General features: G+C 31.7%; 1 protein-coding gene across 2 annotated transcripts in view; it reads left to right on the top strand.

The window, feature by feature from the left end:
* The first annotated feature begins 2,445 nt into the window (after positions 1 to 2,445).
* LOC118186200 (band 3 anion transport protein-like) overlaps positions 2,446 to 27,899 on the top strand; it is a 422,199-nt gene continuing 396,745 nt past the window's right edge. For both annotated transcript variants that reach the window (XM_035356272.2, XM_085810867.1), the window contains exon 1: positions 2,446 to 2,759. The gene's annotated coding sequence lies outside the window, so the exon portion shown is untranslated. The remainder of the gene's footprint in view (positions 2,760 to 27,899) is intronic.

Below are 27,899 nucleotides of genomic sequence, written 5' to 3' on the forward strand. Positions count from 1 at the left end.
GCCAACAGGTTCCGTCGCCAAATCCCTTGGCGAATTGTCCCTCTTCTTTCTAGCGGCGTAGAAGACAAACTGGTTTGCATTACGTCTACGGAGCCTTTCCTTCTTTTCATAGACTTTTTTTTATTAAATCCACAGCCCCGTAGTCAAGTTGTTTTTCCCGCCTTTTCTACGCGTACAGTTATAGAATGTTCTCGAGATATTTAAAGCGAAGTGGAATGGCTGACGTCATTTATTGGAAGCTCCGCCTTTCCAGAGGCTATAAAAGGACTCGCGAAGGAATATCGGGGTCTTTTCTTTAATGTAACGATGCAGTAAACTTCATACAAAAAGTTATTAGTAGTTTTTTATTTACTCCGGAGATATGATTTTTTGTAACTGCTATTTCTCCTGAATAATAATAAATGGATACTGTCTTTTAAATTTATCATCTGATACTGTGAGCTTCGACTACATCTATGATTCTTCACCAAACTTTTTTTTTTTTTTTCTGACAAAAGCTGGTACATCACATATATATATAGTTTTAGTCAGTTTTCCTTTTAAATTCTATATTTAAAGTATCCTTTATGCAATATGGCTTCTTGTGCTGTAGCAACGTGCCGTAACACTTATAGAAATACGAAAGGAAGAGATATTGTATTTTATGCTTTCCCAAAGGACAATTTGCTTTTGTCGAAATAATGGATACATAAATGTCGAAGACAGGATTCTATTAATGTGAAAAACGAAAGAATTTGCGGCGAACATTTTCTGTGCAGTGATTACGAAGATGACATGAGAAATCACTTATTTGGATTGCCGCGAAAGAAACTGTTGAAATGCAATACTGTGCCGAAAGTAAAGTTATCTTGTGCAGTAAACAAAATAACACCAAGAAATCGGAGGCATTTGAAAAGAAAACTAATGCAGAATGCTTTTGAAAGACGAATTAAGCCGAAAGAAAATTCATCTTGAGTCCGAAAACGAAATTGAAGCTGACAATAATAAATCAAATGTGGATGATTTTGAAATAAAACTCTACAAGTGGCAATGCGCTATGTGAATATCCCTGAACGACCTAAGTGTAAAGATAAACAAGAATGTATTGATAATTTGAAGAACAAAATAATATCCTTAGAAAATTGTAATAAAATATTGAAAAATAGAGAAAAGTAAATTTTTAGAATATTTGCTCAGCGACAAAGAAGGTGGACGACATCTAGAAAGAAATTTGTATCGGAAATTCAGAAATTAAAATCCCAAACAGCGAACTTTAGGGAAAAAAATAGCACAGATCGGAGAATTTGGAAAAACGTCTAAAGCATAGTTTTACAAAGACGCAGATTAACGCATTGCTAGAAAAGAAGGAAAAAATCAGGTGGATTAGTGAAGATATTTCACGTTGCATAGTCATAAGAGCTCTGTAGAATACTTTTCTTAAATAGAAATGCATATGTTTTTTCCCAAAGTAAAGCAATCCAAAAGGCAAAAAAGTAGATTGCTTCGAATGTGGTAGCCAATAAATAACATTTCAACAACTTGTAGTTGCACTGTGACTGTACAAGTAAGCATATATAATATGTTTTGATTTCAAATATTTCTAGATGACATTTTAGAAGTTAATAGCGCAAAGTATATTTCAAATGAGAACTAATTTTGTTAAGTTATTGTTAAAGTTATTTTTATTGTATCCTGTGTTATTATTGATTCGATTTTGTGCTAGCTTAGCATTCTAGATAAAATATAATAGTATAACTTTAAAGCAATTGGCATAAGAAAAACCTGCCTCCTTAACCCATACTTTTGAAAAATTAAATAATTTACTGTGAGTAAAATTGTTTTGTCTAAATTAAGATAACAATCTTAATGCATTTATTTGAATGTAATATTGATGTAAGCCTAAGTTACAAAATTATTAAAAAATATATATGTTATTATATTGAATCGGGAGAAAAATATGCCAAGGTAAAATTTACAATTAGGCTGAAACTCAAACTTAGATTAGCAGAAATTTTGAAAACTATGCCAATTTAAGGTTGTTTTCTGATTAATTTGAAATAGCTGTTATTATAGTTATCTTAAAAGCAGTAGTAGAATTCTCTTAGTTTACATGCAGATAAAGAAATGATTAGAAATAAACAGGCACTTAAAGAAAAATAAACCCTGCAAATTAAAAAAAAGGAACTTATTTCTAAGAGTAGCGCATTTTATCTGTTATTTTAAAGTTGAGTAAGTACTATTAAATTTTTTAATGTTCAGTGTAAAATGCATGCTGCAGTAACATTGTATCTTCTAAATTATAGCTATCTTTCACACACAGTTCATTTTGAACGCTGGTTCTTCAGATTTAAAAAGCTAATTTCTATGTTGTCAGTTGCATCTCCGCGCTCAGTGTCATCATGGCTACGTCATCACTCCCACTGCCTGTTTCACGGGGAAAAGATCTATGAGCTAGCCCTTCTCTTTTAAGTCCTGGTGACAATCACTGGATGGATGTAATGCTTTAATCCTTTAGTTGCATCTCTAGTTCATTATCTATGCGGCGAGCATATAATTTAAGAGCAAATGTGTTTGCAGTTTGCCGGTTGTTAAAAACATGTGCTGTTGTTGATATGTTCCGTAATTGGAATTTAAAGACGGATTCTGAAACAATCATATCGGCTGTTATTTATTTTTGTGTTATGCGTTTAAAGGGTTATTAAAGGCTGAATACGTTGCTGTTGTGTTGAAATATTCTGATAGCAATAAACTTCAAATTTTCGACATCAAAAGCATCCGCTGTAAGTATGTTTACACTGGATTTTATGTGTATATTTGTTTTCGTGATAAGGAAGCGCTAAAGTAGATATGATTGTAACGCTCTTTCCCCCCCCCCCTCGTTGAAGAATTTCTGTCATCATTTCAAAGAATAATTTCTATGATCATTTTTTTAATGTGAAACATTCCATGGTACTGAACAGTTCGATTAACATAAATAATCATGCTTCCAGTATGTCTGATGTTTGTATGATTATTTTATTAATTATATTTTTTTAGACTAATCGCAATTCTATCATTTATATACTTGTATGGAAATTTAAAGTATATATTTAAGGGAATTGCTCTAATATTATATTCTTTAATTTGCGTAATTGTTAAATTTAGTTACGATGTTTATTATTTGAAATACGTTTTATTACTTTTGAAAGTTCTAGAATTTATTCTTAATCTTTCTGTTTCAAATTAATAGCTTTCTTAAATAGTATCTTGTATTAACAAAACACATTGCATAACTATGAAAAACTTCAAATGTAAAGTGAATGTGAATTTAAAAATAAAAAAAGAGTAAATAGTTTAGTCTTCAGAAATGTACAATAGATATTTGTCAGGATAATGTTTTCTGTTTAAAAATGGGTTTCAAAACTAATGTAAATTAATTAGGTATATAATTGAAAAAACTAATTACAAAGGTAAATAAGTGAAACATACTAATTACAAAGGCAAGTAAGTAAAAGGTAAATAAGTAATACTAAGATAAATAAGTGAATTTTAGCTAATTTTAATTAACAAATCCTCCAGGAAGTCATCCTTCATTTTTAGCAGGTGGCCCTCACCTGCATTGCCACATCCAAGTAACCTAAATAAATAGTCATGGTCAATTAATTAAAATTTAATTGACTGTAAAATATTTTATATGCTTACATTTTTATCCTTGATGTAGTTCGTTATATTTCTAACTGCTTTTTAATATCAATTTAACTATTTATTTTATCAAGATACAGGTGTCTTCTTTTGATTGAAGAATAAACGCTATGAAGATAAAATGATGAAATGTAATGAAAAAATAATGAAATGATAAAATTATGGAATATACTGATTGAAGAACAAATGTAATGATGAAGAAATGAGTTTTGATTGAATAATAAATGTATTGATAGCTGAAAAATTATTAGAAAAAATTCACAGCATATTAAAGTTTACACTTTATTACAGTCTATATTAAATTTCCAGCATAGTACCTTTCTTGCAATTTGCATATAATTGTCTGATTTTTTAATATTTATTTCTTTCATTTTTTTATTTCTTGTCACTGCAATGTGAAAATTTTAAGATTAATAATTAAATTTTTTGTTTTTTAATTAGAGACAATTCTAATATGTCAAAATATTTAAAAGTAGATTAAATAATAATGATAAAGTAAAAACATTTAAAACTTGAATTGTTTTAGAGTTAAAAAAGGCACTGAATGACATTTTCTGTATAGTTATGACTTTGTATAAATTTTTTACACACATTTAATTTTAATTTTCACATTCAAATTTCAGTCATTTTTTAATTACTAACCATAAATGTCAAATTCCTAGCATAAATAAGGATTATTATTTCTAGTTTTCATTGGATATAAATTAAATATTCAAATTTGCATTCAACATTTTGAGCTCATTAATTACATATTAGTTTATGGTTTAAACAGAAATATAAACTTAACGTATACAGATTTTATTGACATAGTGAAAGATCTTTGCTAAGAATAGATAATGCCTTTTCGCTATCATTTTGAATTTTGTAATTTTCTTATTGCTTCATTATTTTAAGGCTTGAAATCTGTATATTCATGCATATGAGTTAAGGATTTCGGCATGCTTTATTATTGAATTACATTTTTCAAAAGGTATTTTAACTAAATCTTTCATTGAAAATTTCTGGAACAGTAATAAGACTTGCTGAAGATCGTAACATAGAAGTAACAATAATAATATTCTTTTTCAATGGATGATAAATATTTTATTTTGGAAGTTAAGACTTAATCTATATTAAAAGAGAGTTCTGGTAGAAGTATTTGCTCTTAATGTGTTTTAAAGAGTTTGTTGTGATTACTGAAATCTGTCGCATTATATTAGTGCTAGCATTAACATGTTCTAAATAATTTGATGTGACTACTGAAAATTTTCAGATTATAATATATAAATTTTATGTTATTTACTGAAATATTGATTATGTTATCTCCTAATATAAATTCAGTAGAAGTATCAAAAAAGAGTGAACCCATATGTAGGAAGTTTAATTCCCAAAATTGTGTTTTAAAGTAACTTGAATGTAAATTATTAAAAATGTTTTAAGGGGACTTGAATTAAATCATGAATAACAAAATTTCAAACTTTGAAAAGTCGGGGGATATTTACTCAAGTATTTTATAAATTTTACTATGTAAATTGCTTTTCACGCAAAATTTGTATTAACGAGGATGCTTAATTCAGAATGAGTTCTTTGGTACTCTACTTTGGTTCTAAATCCCATCACTTCACGGAACTATTTGACCTAACTTAATTTGCCAGTTTGGCATCAGCATTCTTACTTGCGTAATACATGAAACACCTTCGTATTTATTAATTATTGTTCATTGAACGGGAATTGGTTTGTTCCCCTTGAAAAGTCAACTAATTTCCCATCAATAGCAATAATTACTTGCTTTTAATTTAATTTCTTTTTCAAAGTTTGAAATTTTGTTATTCATCATTTAATTCAACTCCCCTGAAAAGATTTTTAATAATTTGCATTCAAGTTACTTTTAAACACAATCTTAGGAATTAAACTTCCTACATATGAGTTCACTCTTTTTTGATACTTCTACTGAATTTATATTAGGAGATAATATAATCAATATTTCTTTAGTAAATAAATTATCTTACTTTGCAGCTATTTCACAAGTATTAGAAAAACTTGTTTTCGAACTAAGTGAATTTAAGATCATACAACATAAATTTTATGTTATATATATATAGTGCAGGCAGCCTGCAAATTCCAGCAAGCATAGAGGGATTATTTTCTTTTCAGCGACACTGGTCATAAAACTGGTTTCTTAAAACTTGAATTATTTGTTTCTCATTTTTACCATTTGGGAATTTTTCCAGATAGAATAGATTTTGTGTAATGAATGAGACAGCGCCCTTTGTGTAATGCATGAGACCCCCTAATAGATGCCACTGAATTAAAGAAAAAAAAAAAAAAAAAAAAGGTTTGATCCAGCCAATTGTGAGAATAAATGCCATATGTAAATGCTATGTGTATTTTGTTGTGTGCAAGGAAAAACTTCAAGTTTAGTTATTTTAAAAATTCATTTCAAGTGAAAAAAACTTAGAAACCAGTTTTAATAGTTTTAAAACAATAAAAATAATTTTGGTTGGCTATTAGAAAAAGTCATTAATTATAATTTAAATAATGGGCATTTCATGTATAAGAACATTTTCTGCCAGCATTATCATTGCTAATTTATAAATAATGGCAGGGGGAAAGGAGCTTCTTATTCATTATTATTATAATACTTTTTTTCAACCCAGGATGTTACTGTATTTTAAAGATAGTAAAGGAAAAGAATGCTCACTTTTGTCTACAAATTATATGTTTTGATGATATTCTGTATTCAAAATGTGTCATAGCTTTATAGCAGTCTTTTGAAGTTTTCTATGCTTGAATGTTTTAGGAAAAGCTTGGGAATATGTCTTCAGATATTGTCTTATGTAGGTTAATAATTCTTGGAACCAATGATGGCAGAAAAATTGTGTCAAATATGTAATATGAAAAATAGTTTTACTGTTTAATATGCTCCTGCTAAAAACAGGTATTTTTATTCCCTTTGTCTAAAAGAAGTTACTTAACTCTTTGGATCTAGGTATTTTTATTCCCTTTATCTAAAAGAAGTTACTTAACTCTTTGGTTCTGTACATAAACAGCTGTAATTAAATAGTATTTATTTACTAAATTAGTAGAATTACTTTTTTCACTCTGTTTTTAGAACCTTCCATTCATTAGGATGTTATTTAGTTTGTTGAAAAGAAATGAGGGAAAAAATATTTTAAATAATGCAGTAATATGTGTTATGTGACAACAAATCTCATGACACCAGGTAAAAGAGATCATGCACCTCAGAGGTTTGATTGGAAATTTAGGTATATTCCTAGGTACAAAGGCAAACGTAATATTCAAATAGTGATATATCTTTTTTATTTTTTGATTTATATGCACAGCCTATATTTAAAATGTGATTTAAAAAATTACAGGGTTTGATGTGATTTTCCTTTGAAAGAAGAAAATTGAAATTAATTTGATCTTTTGAACCATTTGTATTTTTGTTCAAGTTCACTATAGTAATTTATTTTATGGTTTTTATGTCTTTACTTATTAATAAAGAAACAAGGTTCTTATATTTATGGTACTTGCATATTCAAGCAGTCACCTTGTGCAGTTGTCTGTGTAGATGAAAAGGTAAAAGTTATTTATCTTGTGTAAGTCAAGATATGGTTTTCATGAATTTTTTTTTAGAAAGATACCTAAACTATCAATATTTATCATAAGCCAGCAGACATTGTCAATATGAAAAGAAAACATACTTTAGCAATTTGAAATGCAAATTTTAATTATTAAATAAGGATTACAAGATGCAGTGAAGTTTACATGATTACAAGTCAAACAATTGCATTCTTCACAAAATCTTTCTCAAATTTTGTATGCTGATTTATTCCTCAATTACATAGCAGTCTGTTTTTGCTTAAAAAAAAATAGAGTATTGCAGACACTTAGGAACACTGGCTATATATCAAACATAACAACTAACTCTTCATTGTTCCAGTTAGAAATTTTGTGGTAAAAATCTGTATTCCTGCAGAAATTTTGCTGCAGTTTCTTACACTGCCAACAAATTTCACAAGCACATGTTTAAAAACTGAGTATAAGGCAGAAAAATATCACAATTTGCTTATAAAAATTATTTGAAGATAGGAAAAAGCAAAAAGAAGTTCGTATGGAAATGGTGGTATTGTTTGATAGAAAAATTGTTACAAGTATGATTTCCTGAAGATTTTTTATGTGGATAGTTATTAAAGTTTGGAATATTCTTTAAATTTCATAATGTTTGTGCTCGATGGGTGCCAGATCTGTTGACGGAGGAACATAAAAGGAAAGCATTTTGAGAGTGCATTTGCATTTCTGCAACGTTACCAAATGGAAGGAAATGAGTTTTTGAACAAAATTGTGACTGGAAATGAAACTTAGATTCACCACTTCTCACCTGAAACGAAACGCAGCTCGCTCGAGTGGAAACATTGCAGTTCTCCGACACAAACAAAGTGTCAAACTGTTCCATCTGCAGGAAAGGTGATGATGATGCTGTTTTTCAACAGAGAAGGCATGGTGCGTACAGAGCTCATGCCGAAGGGTTCCACAATTAATGCATTTTCTTATTGTGAAACACTAAAACGATTGTGACAATCGTTTAAAAATCGAGGGCCAGGTAAACTGTCAAATGGTACTGTGCTCCTGCATGACAATGCAAGACCGCATGCAGCAAAACAAACATGTGACCTTCTGAAAAAGTTTAGGTGGGAAGTGTGGAATCACCCTCCTAGCCCATACCTTTTTGCTTCTTGACTTGCATGTGTTTGGACCCATAAAACAAGAACTTTCAAAGCAACGGTACCATTTGGATGAAGTGAAAGCTGCAGCCTAACAATGGTTATCGGACATTGGACGGGATTTCTTTGCAGAAGGCATCGAAAAACTTGTACCATGCCTCTACAGATGCTTAAATAACGGAGGTAATTATGTTGAAAAGTAGATTGTGAACGGAACTTTAAGATTTAAATAAAGTTATTGTAAAATTTTGCTCCTGTTTTGTTTTCTTAGACAGTGTAACTAACTTTTTGACTGACCCTCGTATTAGCTAATCTGCTGATAATATATCATATATTTTCTGCTCTTTCTTTATTAGATAATGATTGTATGACTTTGTAGCTAGGTGCATGCAAATTACTCTATTTACAAATTACATGCATACAAATTGTACTTTCTACTTTTAGAAAAATGTATATGAATAAGAGCATTATTGAGATACAGATATATTTGTATATGCAAAATAAAATGCATTAACCTCATGAGTGCCATGACTATCTTTATCTGGTCATGAGATTTTTTTAATCACTTGATATACATATATATATTAGATTATAATTCCAAATATTTTGTTTTCTTGCTTTCTTTAATAATGTAAATATAATTTTAATGAATGGAGGTTTATAAAAATGGGGACTAAAATATGTAATTGTAAGAATTTAGTTAATATGAGCTGGGCTAATCTTTAGAATATGGTAACAGGTAGTTTGGCGACATTTTGGTAAGGTGATAAAGGTTACTAGCTAAAACTTTAGCCAGTGTACATGGATAAAGTCAAGAGTGTGCGCAATGCCATTTTTGTGCAATTCTGGGATGTTTTTTTAAGTGAAAATAGGTCGACGTGTACATGGATGATACTGTGTATGTGCAGTTCTGAATCATTAACATGTGGCTGCAAGTTCTCTAGTTTTATATCTTTAAATAATAATGTTAGGGTTTCAATTGAAATTTTTTTGCTTATTATTTTATTGCAAACAATTACTAATTCGGTACTATTCGGTTTTGAGGGCCATAAAAAATCGCCAAACTATTGTTGATGCCAGTGCTGTCAAAAATAATTGCGGCAGTAAATAACTATCTAAGATTGATGTTTTAATTTAGATGAAAGGTTAATTTCATATAATACTTTTTTATTATTATAATTTATATACTAGTATATAAAAGGCTAAACATGACTGAATGGAAGCATAAGAGTAAATAACTATTCAGATCATTATTATAATTTAGCATATAAAAAATGCTAAACATAACTGAATGGATGTCTGCATCGCTATTTCACTACCGAGTTATCGCAAAAGCATAATGTCATCTCGTTGGTTGTTCAAACATAATTTTCTATAATGAATGATGCCTTTTCTTTGAAAACATTCTCGGTAAAGTGCAGAATCGCCTATTTATTTGTTTGCTGCTTTTTACAAGGGTAAAAACAATTGGATTTTTGTCAATTTTCTTTTACTTTTTAAGTGACAATAGGTCGGTGTGTACATAGATAAAGTCAAGGGTACAGTGCCATTTTTGTGCAGTTCTGGGATTTTTTTAAAGTGAAAATAAGTCGATGTGTACATGGATACCGAGTATGTGCAATTCTTAAAAACGCGTCAAGCAGTGAGTGATTCTGCCACTTTATCCAAAATTCTATCGCAGACTTTTTGTCATGGGTAATTCCTAAATTGTTAAATCCATAGGATATCAAAAACTAGTATTTCAATGGCGTCTTAAGAAATATAGAACTATATAAACTTACGCAATCTGAAATCAGCGCGTACGGTAGATTTGGCACGCAGTTAAATGGGCGCGTTTGCTAGATTTGGCTTTTTTGCGCATACATTTTCGCTGCAAATTTTTTACAATCTTCAAAATGGAATAGTACTAAAAATTCTTACCTTTCAGGTAATTTTTTACCGAATTGCAATTTGCCATTTAATTTTCATATAATGTGTACCTAGAGTTTAAAACAAAACATTTACATAGCTCTTTCCCTTCAAGCTGATGTGTCAAACTGAACTTGAAGGGCTTCTCAGAGACGAACTCAGCTTTGCATTTATGCTTTAAACTAAAGAATTTAAATGTATAAGATAAAATTCTAAGTTAAATTTTTAATAGCTCTTAAGTCTTCTTTTTTAATTTACTTAGTTCATCTTTCTATTCTAAAAGGAGTAAAATGCTTTTATTTAATCTTTCTGAACTGCATCATTTCAAATTAATCCTTATCACATGAATATTCTCTAATGCATATGCCATATATACTTGCATAATGACAATAATGAAAGTAAAATCTTTTGTTATACAGTCTTCAAACTTTTATCAACAAATAGTAATAAGGTTATATACCTTATATTTTGAATATCATAAGTTTTTAGAACCTCTTTAATTTATTATTTTGTGTTATGACATACTAATGAAATAAGATTTCTAAAATTGTTAAGGAAATTTTTGAAATAAAATGCATTAATGTATGGTGGAATGGCATCAAAAAAAAAAAAAAAAATCTGGCCATTCGAAACATGCTTACCCAGGTATTAACGTAAGAATTGAAAATCAATCGCCTTACAATTTCCTTTTCAGCAGCGAAAGAGATTCAAAACATTTCCTCTATATTTAATGTTAAATTCGTATTACATTTATGTTTAGGTGATTTTTTTTAAAAAGTGTTTATCATTTTTGAAAGTTGTTTGATTGAGAAATATCAGTTTCTTTTATTTTTTCTGTAAGCGCTCGTCCTTGGCCTTGAACAACACTCACCTTGGCCTTGACAGTTTCTCTTTGACCTTCAGTATAGACTTTGTTAGTTAGCTTCGTTTTTTTTTTTTTTCTTTTTAAAAACAGAAAAATTGCCTGAGAGTGGACGATGAGTAGAATTATCTGCTTCGTAAACTGTGAGCATTATCGTGCATTGAAAAACCTGGAAAAGTTTTATAATAAGTTGCGTAGATATAGTCTGTTTCGATACAACATATTACGGAAGTTTCGATATAACATATTATGAAAGTTTCGATGTAACATATTGCGACGGAAGTTTGGATATAATATACTATTATGAAGGCAAGCAATATTTGTTGCCATTAGATGGAAAGTAAAGGAACCTCAACTGATGAATAAAGAAATTTTACTGGGTGAATAAGAGCTTGAAGTACATTGAATAAATTGAACTATAAGCTATATAATTATTTCAAACATGTTCGACTAACTGTTCATTTGCGCTAGACTTCAGATATTTTAAACGGTATTTAATCACAAAAAGCAATTGAGAGGTACAATGAAAGAACATCTCTCTAAGAAAAGAAATGCAAGCGTTCATTTTTCGTCTGTCAGTGGCAGTTCCTTCAATGGCTTGCTTAATTGAATTTCATTTAATGCGTATGATACGATGATTTTGCTGTTTTGCGTTTTTAGTAAAGAAAAGCAGAGAATAATGAAATAATTTTTTTTTCTATTACAGTTCAAAGTAGCTTTGGGTAGTAGCCATTTTAAATAATAAGTTTTGATGAATTATGGTTCCGTACTACTGTACTACTGCAATTCCTCTGTCACAACCCGAGTTTCAATCTTGAGTATGGAGCAGATGTGGACGAAAACCAGCCCATCTAATTTCTTAATTTGGCCCGTCATGAAATCCTTTGCAACAACATTGTCATCTCTTTTTTTTTTTTTGTCTACCGACATCTTACATTGTATATAGCATGACTGTACTAGCAATCAACTCAAATTGAAAACACTAAATATGCTAGAAAGTAAGTGCATCTGCTGAAGAATATTGTCATATCATCTCAAGTACTAGCTTAAATAATTTAAAAATTAAACAGTGACATATGAATTTTGCTAAGCTGTAAAGACTAATGAGGAAAGAGAGCTTAAAGAAAGAATATTTTACCTCTCATTTATATTTGAAAGTGAAACAGTACACGTACCAGTCACTGGATGACCAATAGGAACAGGTCTCGTTTTTAGAGTATATATATAATTTTTTTTTAAATATAGTTTAAAAAAAATACCGAAGGAGTGTATTTTCCTCCGGCATCTCATTTGCGTCCTGCAAACAATAGGAACACTGCAAAAGCTCTTCAAGACCCTGCTCGCATGGTGCGCTAAAGAATATCATTTTGCCTGCCACTAACCACTCCTATTGCAAAGGATAATGGATCTTTAAGTGTTAGGCAGCCTCATTTTTAAAAACGTAGAAACATATATTATTGCATTTTAAATTTTTTAAAATTAAGCATTACAAATGATCTTTCCTTTAGTTTCCTTTGTATAATTGATTTTAAATTTTCTTATTTTATGCATGGCAATATTTGACCCTAAATTTATTAAAAAAAGTTTTAATCTGATTTTAAGAAAACTTGTTTTCCTTATCTCATATTTAAATATCTTAAAAAATCTTAAAAAGAAAAAAATGTATGTTTTGTATGTTTGTTAAAATCAAGATTATAAAAATATGTAAAATACTTGTATAATCTTGCAGTTATTTCAAATGACGATTAAAAATATGAATATAGACATCCGTTACAAATTTAAAGAAATAACGAAATCACATTTAAACTTGTAATTAATGCGAAGCATAATGTAACAAATGCGTCATCTGTAATTAAATTCAACATCAGTTGTTAGAGAAATATAGCTAAGAAAAATATTTTAATCGTCTTATAGATTTTAACCTTAGGAACGCCCCCTAGCGGAATCTGTCCAAAGTTTTTGGATATTTTGGTTACGTTTTTTTCATTTTACCTTACCATGAATGTACGTCAGCTGCCCTTAGAAAGTGAGCTACCTGAAGCTACTGCTCAACTGCGGTTAATTTTTACTTTACCACGAGGTCGCATAATTTTATGTGATAAACTCATATAAATAAGTGCCACAGCCTTATGGGCACACCAGTGTGATTAACCCGCGAGCACACGCACCGATCTGATGAACACGAAAACACGCGCCGGGTATGTCATACCCGAATAAAAAAATTGTAAATAAAAATGTTAAAAAAATTGTAAATAAAATAATTCCGAAAAAAAATAATCGGTTTTTTAAAAGAAATTAAAATATAAAACCAAGTTAATACTTCATTTTAGACAAAACAGGAAACAATAAGGAGAGGAAAAATTATTTACTTACAATTTTTTGAACATTGTGTACAAAATGAAGTCACATGTTCCATACATATACTTTTGCTACAATTTTCACAAATGAATCTAGTCTATCTTTTTTCTTGGAGCACTCTGTACACCTCTTGTAAGTCATTTTAGGTTTTTTGGAGGGCGGTCCATTGTTAGCATGTTCATCGGTGGTCAGTGTTCGTCCAGAATCAGGAACCACAGATGCTCGTGGTCGTTCATTTTGAACATTTTCTATTAGCTGCATCCCTAAGGCTTTGAGAAAAGTACTCATCCCGTTCACGAGTGAAATTTTCTCGTATTGAATCAACATAAATATTTGTATTGTCAACTACATGTTTTAGACATATCTTCATCGATAAGCAATAACAAGGAATTGGAAAATACGTGAAGGTGTTGAGACGACTTTAGAATACTTTGTATTCCCAGGGAGTTTAGTTATAATATTTTTGGCGCCAATTCTAACATTATTCCGGAATTTATTTTTGTTCCATTTTACTCAATTTTTTCCAACATAAAACTCATTGCTACATTCCAGAATTTCATTTTCTGTTTCTGTATCTGAATCACTACTCTATATGGATGAATCATGATTACTAATTATATTCTTCGTCATCAACATCTTCCTCTTCTTCACTAAATGAATCCTCATCAGAAGAAACTGTTTCAAGGAGATTTTTCAATCTTTTCATCTCTTCATCGTAAGGAATATACGGTGCCATGCTTACAGCTCAAGAAAAACTTATACTAAAAGCTTGAAAACGAGAAATGCGAAGTGACTCACTGAGAAACGCCAGTACACGCGCGGGTATGACATGCCCGAACAATGCTGGTCCTAAAAAACCGTTGCACTTGCCACCTCAGGAATTTCCCCCATTTAAGTATGTGACCTTGAACCCACCTACACCAAGTTTCGTCCTTTTATGAAAGAATGGGTGAGAAATATACTAAACGAAAAATGCACATGGGTATGACATACCCGCCGCGTGTGCTCGCGGGTTAAGACCCCTGAATACTGGTTGCTCGACCTGGCTTGGTTTCAAACCCATGCAAAACGGGTTGGCTGTTGTTAGTTTTTGCAGTTTTAGCCGTGAATACGAGCTAGTTTCTCTGAAAAAGTCCTCTATCCCTCCTGTAGGCAAATAGCCTTCGTGCTTTGCCATATTCAGATAACCTAACCTAACCACTGCTTTATGGTTGACTAATCTTTCCCTCCTTAGTTTTATTTGCCACTCTTTAAACAATGTTTATCCATCATCAACTATTAGAAGATCCAAGGAAAGAAATAAGGTGAAAACCGGAGCTGTCCTTAGGGTTTTGTGCACCAGTGTTTAACAGAATGTTCAGATGATTTAGACACTTGAACAATATTTTTATTTATAGGCGTATTTGTGCTAGAGATCCTCCCTGCCCCCCAATTACCCATTATCTTTGTTCATGCTAAAGTCTTGAAAATTGAATGTTGCATATATATAAGCAAAACTTTTTTTTTAGAACATTCTACATTCCTACCGACGAGAATAACAATATTCTAGAAAAATTTAGTTACAAGCAATATTATTCGACTTTGTTACGTTTTCTTTTTCTGACCTAAGTGAAGTGACAAGGTTATTCCGAAGCCGATGTGGGATAAAACCATTTCAGTGAATCGAGAAAAGGGTATTTTTTTCAGGGAAAAAAACACCTAAACAGACTTCCTCGATATCAGACGACTTCTATCTTCTGTAAACATAACCGCATTAAAGAATATGACTATCTATGATGTTTAATACCGATACTTTATTAATGTTCTCAGAATGTCAACTTTTAGAAGTGGGCACATTGAAAGGTTCCACTGTATTTATTATTAAAATAAGCACCATTTTTCTGCAATTATTATCAATAAATAAAGTTCAGTTGTCAATGCTAGAGATTTGAAACAAAGATAATTTTTCTGATTGCGGAAAAAAATCTCGCTGCATTACGTCCGGTTATATCTTTCATATTCGTGCAACTCTTTAAATTTTCAGCTTTCTAAATGTACGAGTTTCTCGAATAATCTGTAAATACTGTAGTGCTCGTAATTAAAGCACTACAGTAAGGTAAATAATTAAGCTGCTTCCAGAAAAATTTGCTTTATAAGTTGTAAATAAATCTCTAAAAATATAAGAACTCTGGAAGCAGAAACGTTCCGCTAAAATTCGAACTACATCGAATTTTTTAAAAAATTATAGCAAATCAAACAGATTTCATTCTCAAAAGGTACTACATTCGGCCTATATTGGAAAATTTTAAAATTATTTCAAATCAAACATATTTCAATCTCCATCCGAAAATGTTTGTCAGTCACGAAAATTATGCAATAGAATTTGCGAGAAAATAAGTAATGACAGCAAGAATACCTCACAGAAATCAAATATCAAAAGTAATTTCCGGCAGTTAAATGCCATGAGAATATACAGTGCACAACAAACGAAAAAACAGAGAACAACGTTGGCTGTCATGATGTAATAAGGGGGATGGTTCTCATAATAATATTTGACATGAGAATAAGAAGCCACATCGGGAAACTACTTCATCTGATATACTGAGTTGTCATTAAAGTGCAGTAAAAAATATCGGCATTTGTTGTAAGCTGAATAATTCCGACTTTAGGTTAAGGGGAAAAAAAAAAAAAAAAAACTGAGTAATATGAACGCTTCGAAATGGTGTAAATGAAAGTTGTCGACAGTTAAATATTCTATAAATACTGATTCTCAGTTTTATAACATAGCAGTGAAGTGCAATACTAATCAACAGTTGAACTGGGGAGGGGCAATCATTATATTATGCTTAGTAAATGCAAGAATTTGTGCACCAATGTGTTTGTTATTAAATTCAGTGTTTATCTGTCATTAAGCTCAAATGAAGTCTCAAAGCATTTTGTTAAGACAAAATAACTGTTTTCCTTCAAGAAAACAAAATAATTTATGACAGATTGCTATCTCTCAAAATGCATTAAATGCGGATTGTTTAACTGATTTTAGCGAAACATGCACACAAGCTGTTACCTTAGGAAGGATACCTTCGGATTACTTTCTAGAGGAATCTAGCGTGTATTCGTTTTTAAACATGAATGAAATATGGAAACCTAATGTAATCGAAGCATTCGCGCGAATGTTAACAAACAAAGCTACTGAAAATAACTGATTACCAGAGTGTAACGGTTTTCACCAACCACGAAATGTAATAGGTCTTTGTAATTGGGACCGAAGCTAAGTAAATCTTAAATTTTTCCAGCCATGGAAGTTTCAGATTACCTTATTTTTGCTTGGTTTCAAAGCAGTTACTTTTTTTTAATAGTCGCCATCAAAGACATATGCATCACAAAAACACAATAAAATATTTATTTTTATTGATTCATAAAGTATACAGTATAGGTTTATGGAATAGCAAATCGGATAAATGGCTGGCACAAGCACTCTGTTGTTGAAATTTTCCATGACCGTTTTGCATTAATGTGGCTGAATTTAATTGATACAGGGCCCAGTTTCCTCCTTCAAAGCGTGCGTTGTCGCGGCCTTGTCCGCATAAACCTTCGACAGAAAGAAATATAACGGCGTTAAATCGCATCATCTGGGCGGCCAGTTCTGATACGGAAAATTGTACGACCAAGAAATGACGCATGCAGTAATTGAATTGTTTTCGGGATGTACGGCATGTGGCATCGTCTTCTTGGAATCGCACTCCATCCACGTCCATATCTTGCAATCTAGCCGCAAAAATTTGGATCATGTCGCGACTACGAGCACTATTAAGTGTTATTGCCTGACGAGCTGCATCTTTGAAGATATATATAGTCCGATGATACCTCCAGCCCCAAATCCGCATCAAATAGTGACACTTTGTGGATGCATTAGTTTCTCAACAATCAATCAAAAATGACCCCCAAATGCGAAAATTTTGGCGGGTTAAGCAAGTCATTAAAATGAAAATAAGCCTCATTTCTGAAAATGATTTTGTTCGAAAAATCAGCATTTACTTGTTCCATAATCCATTCAACGGACTCTCTTCGCTGTGCGTAGTCAGTAAGCTTCAGTTCTTGAGTCAGTTGAATTTTGTAAGCATGAAGATGCAACTCTTTCGTGAGAATACGCTGTAGAGAGCTTCTCGAAATGGCCAATTCTGAGCAATACTCTCACGAAATGCTTCGATGTTTTGTGTTGAACGACTTGTTGAAGGATGACCATAGTGCTTAAACAATTGATCCAGTCTGATTGTACAGATCACCAATTGATCCAGTCTTTCCAAATTTTTTAATTAATCTCGTTTCAGTTGATGGAATTAAATCACTCTTCCGTCCATATTTTGTATGAATATTATGAACTGTAGCTGCCAAACCTTAATTATTTTTAAATATTACTCAACAAGGAAAACGCATTGTTCTTTCGTATAGAGCTCCATTTTTAATAACCGTAAACTGTCAGCTGTTGCGCTGTTCTTTTTTTTTTTTTCGTTGGTAACACTGTCGTACAAATAGCGCAACATTCAAATCTTGCGTTAATGCTGGTACACCTTTTAGTTTATATTCGTTTTAAACATCAATGAAAAATGAAAACCTTATGTAATTGAAGCGGTCAATGGAACATTAACTAACAGAGCTAGGGAACATGCTGATTACCTAACTTCACCAACACATTTCACGAAATGTCTTTTTGTTTAAGATCGAAGACAAATAAATGTTGAATTTTTCCATCCATGAAAGTTTAACATTATCTTATTTTTGCTCATTTTTAAGCCAATAATTTTTTTAATGTCACCATTTCAAAGATATAGGCACCGCGAAAAGCATAACAAAATAGCGTTTGCATTGTATGAATAATGAAGAATCTGTATGTATGTTTCCCACAACTAAGCGATTGGAAAGCAAGGAGTGGCAATAATGTTCGATTAAAGCATTTTTATCTCCAGTATGCCATACTGTTGCCATTAGGCAAAATGCAAGATATTTACTTCCAATTTAAACCCATAAATTCGGCTGATTGAAAGCAGTGTGTTGTACTGCCTCATATAGAATAAATATGAATATCTTCACGTACCAGCGTGTTGCCATTCTAAAGTGTAAGATATTTAACTTTCAAATTTTATCTGTCTGTTACTGAGCAGCAAACAAAGTGATTTTAAAGAAGTCAAAACTTCTTAAACTATTTTTCTACCTTTTATTCTCCTTGATTCAAATCATGACATGTCTAATTAGAAATATTAAATATTTGGTACTTACCTATTCCCATCGACCGTCCAAGTAGCGCGATTTAGCACCAATTATGGATAACCTTTAGAGATCAGCAGTAATAATCGGCGTATGGCGACCTTTGCCGAAATTTCCACCAACTGTCGACGGGATAATAAGTCAGTACCAAATATTTTTATGAAATGGCACTAGATGGAGTCATTAAAATCATTATATCCTTTTTTGTGAGAAATGTTTTAGGCTGTTGGTCGCTCGAGCCGCTGGTTTTGAATGAAATAATATAGCGAATATAAAAAAAGTGTTTGGCAATCTTTTAGCACTATCGAGAATTCTTTAGAAATGCTGCTTTTAAATATTTTGTGATTTTGCTCTAACAAGTCCAAAAGCAAACTGGTAACCTGGGATATTTTAGGGTAAGGAGAGGAGATAAAATTAGATAATCTCGACTCAGTTTCAAAGCATCATATTCTCTCTGAGCAGCCCGGATAAAGCCAGTTTGAGTTTGAAAGATTCCTGGAAATTTCATTATTATTAGTTCTTCCAAAAAGAGTTGTCGGGCAAACGCACAAGTTTTTGCTATAGTTACGATCGCTTTTCTTGTAATAAAATCATGAGCAGGTTCCAAAGCGGTTAAAAGCTGCACTGCAAGAAAAGTAGTTGGTTGAACATATAATTTGTAAATAGTCCTCAGTGTCTCTCTGTCACAGTCGCACCTTGAACCAGCCAGACGTTTTAAGACAGAGAGTCTTCTCACGGCTTTATTTTTCAAATGTTCCGCATATTTCCTCCATTTTAAGCGAGAATCAAGGATGTAACTCAGATATTTACAAGAACCATTATTTTGAACATCTACACCCTTATATGCCAAATTCGGGGTAACGCCTGTTCAGAGTGAAGAACTGGCAAGTGCTCTTATTCTGGTTTACTCTCATACCATTTTTATCTCTTTCATTACATTTAGCTTTTTCAGAGCACTGTTAGAATCTCATTTAAACCATCCTGCTTCTTTTTAAAAGCACTACTCCGGATAATCAAATTATCTACAAAAAGGGCAGAATCTTATCACGGTGCCAGAGTATTCGGTAAATTATTAATAAAGCATTAAAAAGGATTAGGCTGCTGACTGTTCCCTGCAGAAGGTCAATTTCAGGTTGTTTAAATCTAGAAATGTCCCAGCCACATCAAACATCAGAAAAATGCTGTGATAAAAAATTCTTAATCCATAAAAACATATTGCCATTTATTCCCAAGTTCTGTAATGTTTGAATAGTCTCGATGCTTTATCATAAACTGATTCAAAGTTTGTAAATGTTGCCAAGACAGACAAGCGTTTGTCTAAAGAATCCTTAATGGTTTGACCTAACATAAGAGACCTGTTGGACAGTGGAATGATATTGTCTGAATCCAACTTGTTTAGGAGACAAAAGATTGTTACTCTCCAGAAACCAAGTTAGTCTAGAGACTGTTATCTTTTCTATAATCTTGGATAAAATACTAGTCAATGTAACAAGTCGATAGCTTTTAATATCTGCAGGTTTATCCTTTTTCAAAATTGGAATAATAATGACTTTTTTCCACATGATGGGTACATAAGAGTTCCAACTATGATTAAAAATAGATAGAAGGATCATTTAAGCATTATATCCTAGATGTTCAAGAAACTCTGTGGATGTATATTATCTGGGCTTGGACTTTTTCTTATCTTTAGGAAATCAATAGCTTCTTTTAGTTCCCAAAAGTCAAAGTCTCTGTTAAAAATCTCTCATCGAGTCCCCATAGTCCTGTAGAAGTCCCTGACCAATTTCTTCATCAGCTTTTGATCTCTCTTAAGTTCATCACTTAGGCGCTAATTAGTAACATGAAAATTCGTAAAAGTATTAGAAATATTCTTGTCCAATTTCAAAGCCTTTCCTTAAAAAATGATTGGCACACTTAAGGAGAGTGAGTGGGTCATCACGTTTCAGTTTATTTACAAATTAAAAAACCTTACCTCCGTTTTTACGGTAGTGAATTCTATTTATAAAAAGAGTAAAACATTTGCGCTTTGCTAAATTGATTTTTTTCGGAGAACTGCAAAAATCTTTTCCTAATTTCTGACATCTTTCGGGTTTTTAGAATTTTCAGCCTTAGTACGGGTCTATTAAAAAGAACATCCAGTTCATCCCAGTAAGCCTTCCAATCGGCCTTCCTAAAATTCCACCTATTCTTAAAATAGTGCTATTGTTTAGAGGTTTACCCCATAACTCGGAATGGAGTAACGATAATGCGATGGCTAGAGCCAGGATCATAAATTATTTCTCTGTTCGTCTTATCTGCTAAGTTCCTTGAAGCCTTCCTTGAATTAGAAATATTAAATATTTGGTACTTACCTATTCCCATCGACCGCCCAAGTCGTTCAACACAAAACATCGAAGCATTTCGTGAGAGTATTGCTCAGAATTGGCCATTTCGAGAAGCTCTCTACAGCGTAGTCTCACGAAAGAGTTGCATCTTCATGCTTACAAAATTCAACTGACTCAAGAACTGAAGCTTACTGACTACGCACAGCGAAGAGAGTCCGTTGAATGGATTATTCCTAAGTTCCTTGAAGTTAAATCAGAGTTAGCACTACTTCCATTATATTGGAGGTAAGTAGGAGTGTCAGAATTTCTATAGATGAGTTCGAGATTATTGGAATCCAAGAGGTCCTCCATAGCTCTTCCTGCACGCTTTATGTCTCCATAATTCCAGGTAAATTATGTGCATTGAAATCTCCATGTAAAATTGTTTTATTAGAAAATTGATTGTTATAAAAATTTAACTGAGAATTGCATAGTGGGGTCTAACAGTTAAATGTTTCTAGTAAATACAAACATTGACCATCTCAGCTCCACTATCCGACGAGAGTTCACTAATGATTTCAAACGTAGAAGTTAAAATGTTCTTAATGCCGACTAAAATACTACTAGCATTCCGCCTAGTTTTAGGTAATAGTTTCAAGTAAAAACCAGGGGAATTATATTTAGTTAAATGCACTATATACAAGGTTAGCTTAGACTATCATAAAAACATGAATGTCATGTAACCCTAAGGTACTCTGGAGTTGTGTTCATTTTTCCCGAGAAATTCCACTGAAGAATTCTCAGTCGTATGTGCTTTTTAAAAGGACAATTTGTATTATTTTTTGAACTCGTCATCAAAAAGAAGTCAGAGAGCGCGCGAAAGCTGTAGCAGATTGAGTGTTAGCGTGCGAAAGCTGTAGCAGATTGAGTGTTAAACCAGGGTGCACCACGAGGAGGCTGCTACGTTACACCAGCAAAACGTTCTGGTGAATCAGTTGTCATTGATAATATAAATTTAAAAGCGCTGATTGAAGGTATTTGATACATAACTAACTATACGTAAGCATGGTGAGAATCTAAATCGATACAAAACATTTACGCTGTGTTACAAAAAGTGCTGAATGTCTGAATCTTCTTTTGATAAATATCATGAACTTAACGAAATTTTTTTACACAGTGTATCAGTATACTGACTAGCTTTTGAAAAATAATCAAAGATTATCCGTTTTTGAAATAGTTGCACAGGTGAGGAAAACGATTCTTTATAATAACATTGACTACAAAAGATCATGTCTCAAGCCTGATGGAGCCAGCTCAGCAGATGATATTTATCAAAAGAAGATCATGTTACCGGTTAGGTTGGGTTATAGGAGAAATATTTATTTTGAGATTTTACCGAAGAACCAAACGATGAATTCCAGTGTATTGTTAAGAACTAGCAAAACTGAAAGATGTTTTTCAAGAGAAATGTGCACATTTTGTAAATCGTAAAAGTAGTGTGCATCAATGATGACAATGTAAAACCTATAAAAAATCTGATGTGTACACCACATGAATTCCTTGTATTAAAATATACGCATTTTTTCCTGCATTTCATTTAAACATATTTCCTCGAATTTCACTAAAGATATACTTCTCATTTAATTAATTCAGTTCTCACTTCGCGGCAATGCAAAAATTTATAAAAACTAAAAATATCTTCTTTAAAAATTGAAAGCTATAGAAAACATAAAACACCAAATACAGTTAAAACAATTCAAAAAACAATTTTTGAAATTAAAATTACAGTTTCTACGCAAAAAGCAAGCAATTCTACCTGCAGGCAAGAAGGATGCACAAAACTAAAAGTTTCCTTTTCGTCGCACTTAGCAAAAAGACTTCACTATTCTGCTGAGTTTCAAATGTAAACAAACATGGCTGCTATATATATATATATATATATATATATATATATAAAAATCTGATGTGTACACCACATGACTTGCACGGAATATTAAATTATACACATTTTTTACCTGCATTTCATTTAAACTTATTGAACTAAATTAATCTACTTCATCGATAGCGCATAAACCACAATAGAATAAATGCACTCATTAAAATTCACTATATTTATTTACTTAACATAGAGACACTGGCGCTAGGTTCACTTAACAGGGTTATATCTTATTCATTTTATAATTCAGAATGCACAAAAATTATATTATCTGAAGAATTATCTAATCACACTTCGCGGCAAGGCAAAAATATATAAAAACTCAAAATACCTTCATTAAAAATTGAGTGATATAGAAAAACATAAAACACCAAATAGAGTCTAAACAATTCAAAAAGAGATTTACAATCAAAATGATAGTTTCTGCGCAAAAACAAGCCATTCCACCAGCAGGCAAGAAGGCAGATTTTTCGGTGCACAAAACTATAAAAGTTTCCTTTTGGTCCCACTCGGCAAAAAGACACTGAAGGTGCAGAAAGAATTAATTCAGTATTCTGCTAAGTTTCAAATGTAAACAAATATGGCTGTTGTGATAAGAAAAATTAGGCTTAGCCGCATTCAAAAACTTTTAAATTGTTGATAATTGTACAATTATTGCATGCAGATTAACTAAAGGCATAAAAAACTTAAGCGAAAGATAAAAACAACATAATTCTATCATTTTTAAAGCAAAAAATGCACAATTTACCAACATATAAGAATTTAAAAAAAAAAAAAAATATGGGCTCACGGAGCTGAGTAACAGAGTGGATATATATATATATAAATAGTAGTGAGCTCGCCTAAAAGTTACCAGAAGCTGTGGCTCCAAAAAGTTCAACACGTTTTTAAAAAACAATGTCATTGAAGGGTGAGAAATATGCTACACGAGAAAGGAAAAAAAAAAAAAACATAGTAAAATGCTCAGTGTTGGAAACTAGTAATGGCAAAAAATACAGTAAAATACCTATGGATGTGCCATTTGAAAAATTAATACATATGAAAATCAAACCAAGTAACAAGTAAAACATAAAACAAACAAAATCAGATAAAAATAGAAAGCGGAAAATGGTAAATTAGCTGAACTCGACTTCAAAACTGGCTTTTCAAGGGAAATATCTAATTTGAACGTCGAATCAAGCTAACTCCATTACGCGTTTCGCCGAAACAGACAATTGAAACTTTTTCGCTACAAAATTTTTAATTTAGACAAAGTGTCTTGGAAAATTTATTAGTCTCAATTCTCTGTTCCAATTTCCCGACGCGTCCGCACAAAATGACACATTAAGGTGTTAAAATATGTAAAAACAATTCCGATTACATCTAAAATCAAGACAAAAATAAAAATAAAAATAAATAGCGGTCTGCTATTACTCCTAAATATATAAAAACATACGGGCTGGGCCTGCAAGCTTAAAGATTTATTCTTTTATAGATTTTAGAAACCTGTAATTAAATTTAAATAAAAATTAAGATGAGTACGAACACAGTGGGTCTTGCTAAGACCAAGAAAAAATTGTAACAAAAGAAACAGAAAAAACTGACCTGTGGCAATGCAGAGCTCTCCCTCTTAAAACTAAGTTGAAGAGGAACGTAATTCCCTTCTGTGTACTTCAGTCGTGTGACGTAAGTAGGGGGGGAAGCGATGTCCTTTGGGCATCAGCCAATACGAAAAGACTGTCCGTTAGCTGTAACTCGTCTCTAATTTTCGAAGGGAGTCGGAAAGCTCGGAAAAACGCGAAAAGATTTAAAAATGGCGTCAGTCATGTCGTTGGAAGAAAAAATTGTTACTGAAAGTGAAAATGGCTAATTCAGCTAAAACTACTAAACTTGGCTACTAAAGCAAGAGTAAAAGGAAAAAACAGTCATTTTGTAAAGTCGTAATTCTTCAAGCTAGCGGGCGATCAAGCTACTATGAAAAACGAAAAGGCCCGATTTGTTAATAAAAGTGGTAAAATTGGCCATTAAAGAAATTTAAAACTATTTAAACAATAGTATTAAAAGTATTAAAAGTAATGTGCCAAAATTTTTTGGAGGAAAGATAATGTATAAACAAGAATTATCTGTACATTTTTTACATTAGATTCTCTGAATCAGCCATCCACCTTATACCGTCCCTTGAGCTTTAGGCATAAAATATCATTATCTAATTCAAAAAATCTAAAAATAGGTAAGGCTAATGCCAGCTTTTTTTAAGGTATTTTTAATTATTTTATGAGGAATTAGGTTACTTTTCAAAATAGTTACGAAGTATAGTATTTCTTCTTGTAAGCAGTGGCGTAAATAGAACTCTTCGGCCCCTATGCAAAAACTTTTCCTGGGCCCCTTTCCCAGTAAATTTAATGTGCTTAAAAACAAAACAAAACAAAAAAAAAACAAAAAAAAAAGAGTTAAGGATTCCAGGAGCCAATGTTTTCATGATGATTTTTATCACATCTTGTGTGTATTGAAAATACGGCCAAGCACTATGGCTGTCTGCCTAAGGGGAAGGATGCCTTCGTGGAGGACTTTCTAAGGAAAACTGGCTTGTATACACGTTATACATGGGGAAAACCACGAAAACGCCCTTGCAGCCAGCCTGTTCGCGGGATTCGAACCTCGGACCGAACTACCAGTGTTCAGCGATTTTACCGCTCGGCCGCTGGTGGGCCTCTTTATCACATCTGGATTAATTGTTAAAAAGTATAAGCACGTTCTTAGGGAACCATTTGAAAGGTACGTAACATGAAGAAAGAATAAAAAAGAAAATAATTTTCCTTGACCAACTGTTGAAATGTAAATATGCTTTATTCTGGGTATTTGAAGTCGGATGATTTTAATTCAGTTACTTGAGACTTTTTGTATGATTGCGAGAGACAGATTTTTCTCTCCTTTCACTGAGATGCATACTGATAATAAACGAATAAGTCTATATAAATAAAAGGAACATGTCGACGTATAGCATTAAGAAAAATAAGAAAGCCTAGATTTGCGGAGATTTTTGTATAAAGTCCAAGAAGTTTTACATACTAATGTTTTAAATTTTTATATAAAATCTGCGTATATCTTAAGTTTTTTCGCTTAAGTTAGCAAACTTATAAATAATTAGTTATATTATAAACCGACAGACAAGATAATTGATAAACGTACAGAAAAGCTATTGCATTAATGTATACTCTGTGATTTACTCAGCTTACGAACATGATTTATGCAATAATATACAAGTAATAAATAAGAAATTTTACAATGTAAATGATACATTTGTTAAATATAAAACACATTTATCATAAACTTCATAAAGAATAATTTTCATAAAGAATATTTGAGCATACAATTTTTGTAGAAAATATGTATGGTAAAGTTTTTTTTTCTGGCTTTTTAAAAAGAAATCTTTTGGTACACTAAGCTACTTGAATACATGATTTTTATAAAAAAATATGAATGCTAAAGTTTTTTACTGTTTCCTTTTAATTTTCCTCAGTCCGTACTGCTCTTCTTCTCTAATTTTTTCCTCCCTCAATCAGTGTAATGATAATATTGGTGGCCAAAATTCATCATAAAGAAAAAAATCCTTCTTTTAAAATTTGCGTTTCCTAACCTATTTCCACAAAATTATTTATCAATACTTAAACGTCCATTTTCTTAGCCATCTCAGTTTAAACGCTCAATAGTGAAAGGTTTGACAACCGATCTTGTGTCATACCGTTTCTTAAATATGTTTTTATTAGTTTCAGTATTGAAAATGACCTCTCACTCGTGGCTGTGGTTACAGATAATGATAAATACAATATAAGTGAATTGCATATACTCCCGAATAACTGCTTGTGATGTCATAATATTTTACCATTGCTAATTTAGCTAAATCCTTAACGGATTTCAAATTTTGGATTTCTATTCTGAAAGTATTTATAAATAATAAAAGTTGTATTTCCAGTGCATATCTTGCATATTAATAGAAACGCTTTTTAGATATTGGTGAGCTCCATTCAAGTCGATTGATTTTCAATTGTCGAGCCGATTGATTGGTTGATCGATCCTGCACTATAGCGCAGGACGTGTTTAAAAAATTTTGTTTTTAATTTTGGCCTGTTATGATGCTTCATTTTGGCCTGTTATGGCCTGTTATTTGGCCTGTTATGGCCTGTTATGATGATGTATGGAAACATAGATTATATTTATATTTCATATTTATCATAAACTTCATAATGAAGAATTATATTTGAGATCACTTTGAAATTTAATTTTAAAGAAAAACTTCTGTTTGTTCTCGCCATAGACTAGAGAAATGCCATTAGAATAAGAGCAAGTTTAAGTTCAGTTTACTGTACTGAGTCATCAGCCAATTTACAAGTATACTTGAGGGGTCGCGTTTCACATTTCAATGCAGCTGTTTAACGAAGAAAGGGACCCCGCCTTTGCTATAAATTTCCAGTGTCTTCCCAAGTTGAGTCACAGTAAAACTTTCATCCAAGACTTTACTGTAAAGATGTCCATTGTCCATTTCCCTCTAAAAACGCTGAAACATTTTTTTTTTTTTTTCTTCTTCCCTTCAGTCAAATTGTACTATTATAATTGTCATATTCCAATGATACATGAATGGACCCAGAAATGTTTAATAATTTAGAGTTAAGCTTATTGACACTAACGTATATTTGAAGATGAATACTGACACTCTGTCGCATGGATTCTAAAAGTAGTGTACATAAATACTCGTTTAGGAAACAAGTATTAATTAGTAAAAATAAAATTGTATGAAATGAGTTTTGAGTACTTCGTAGAGAAATGTGCAAAACTTCATTTAATGAAAATAGCTTTGTTGTACCCCTGGTGATCAGAAGGCAAAAATCAGTTAGGTTATATTTTAGGAGCATTAATATTTATGATTATTGTTATCTGTTTTATTTGCG

This window comes from Stegodyphus dumicola, chromosome 2 (assembly GCF_044657685.1).
Source record: "Stegodyphus dumicola isolate Sdum_Otavi_A_Nest chromosome 2, ASM4465768v1".
NCBI lineage: Eukaryota > Metazoa > Arthropoda > Arachnida > Araneae > Eresidae > Stegodyphus > Stegodyphus dumicola.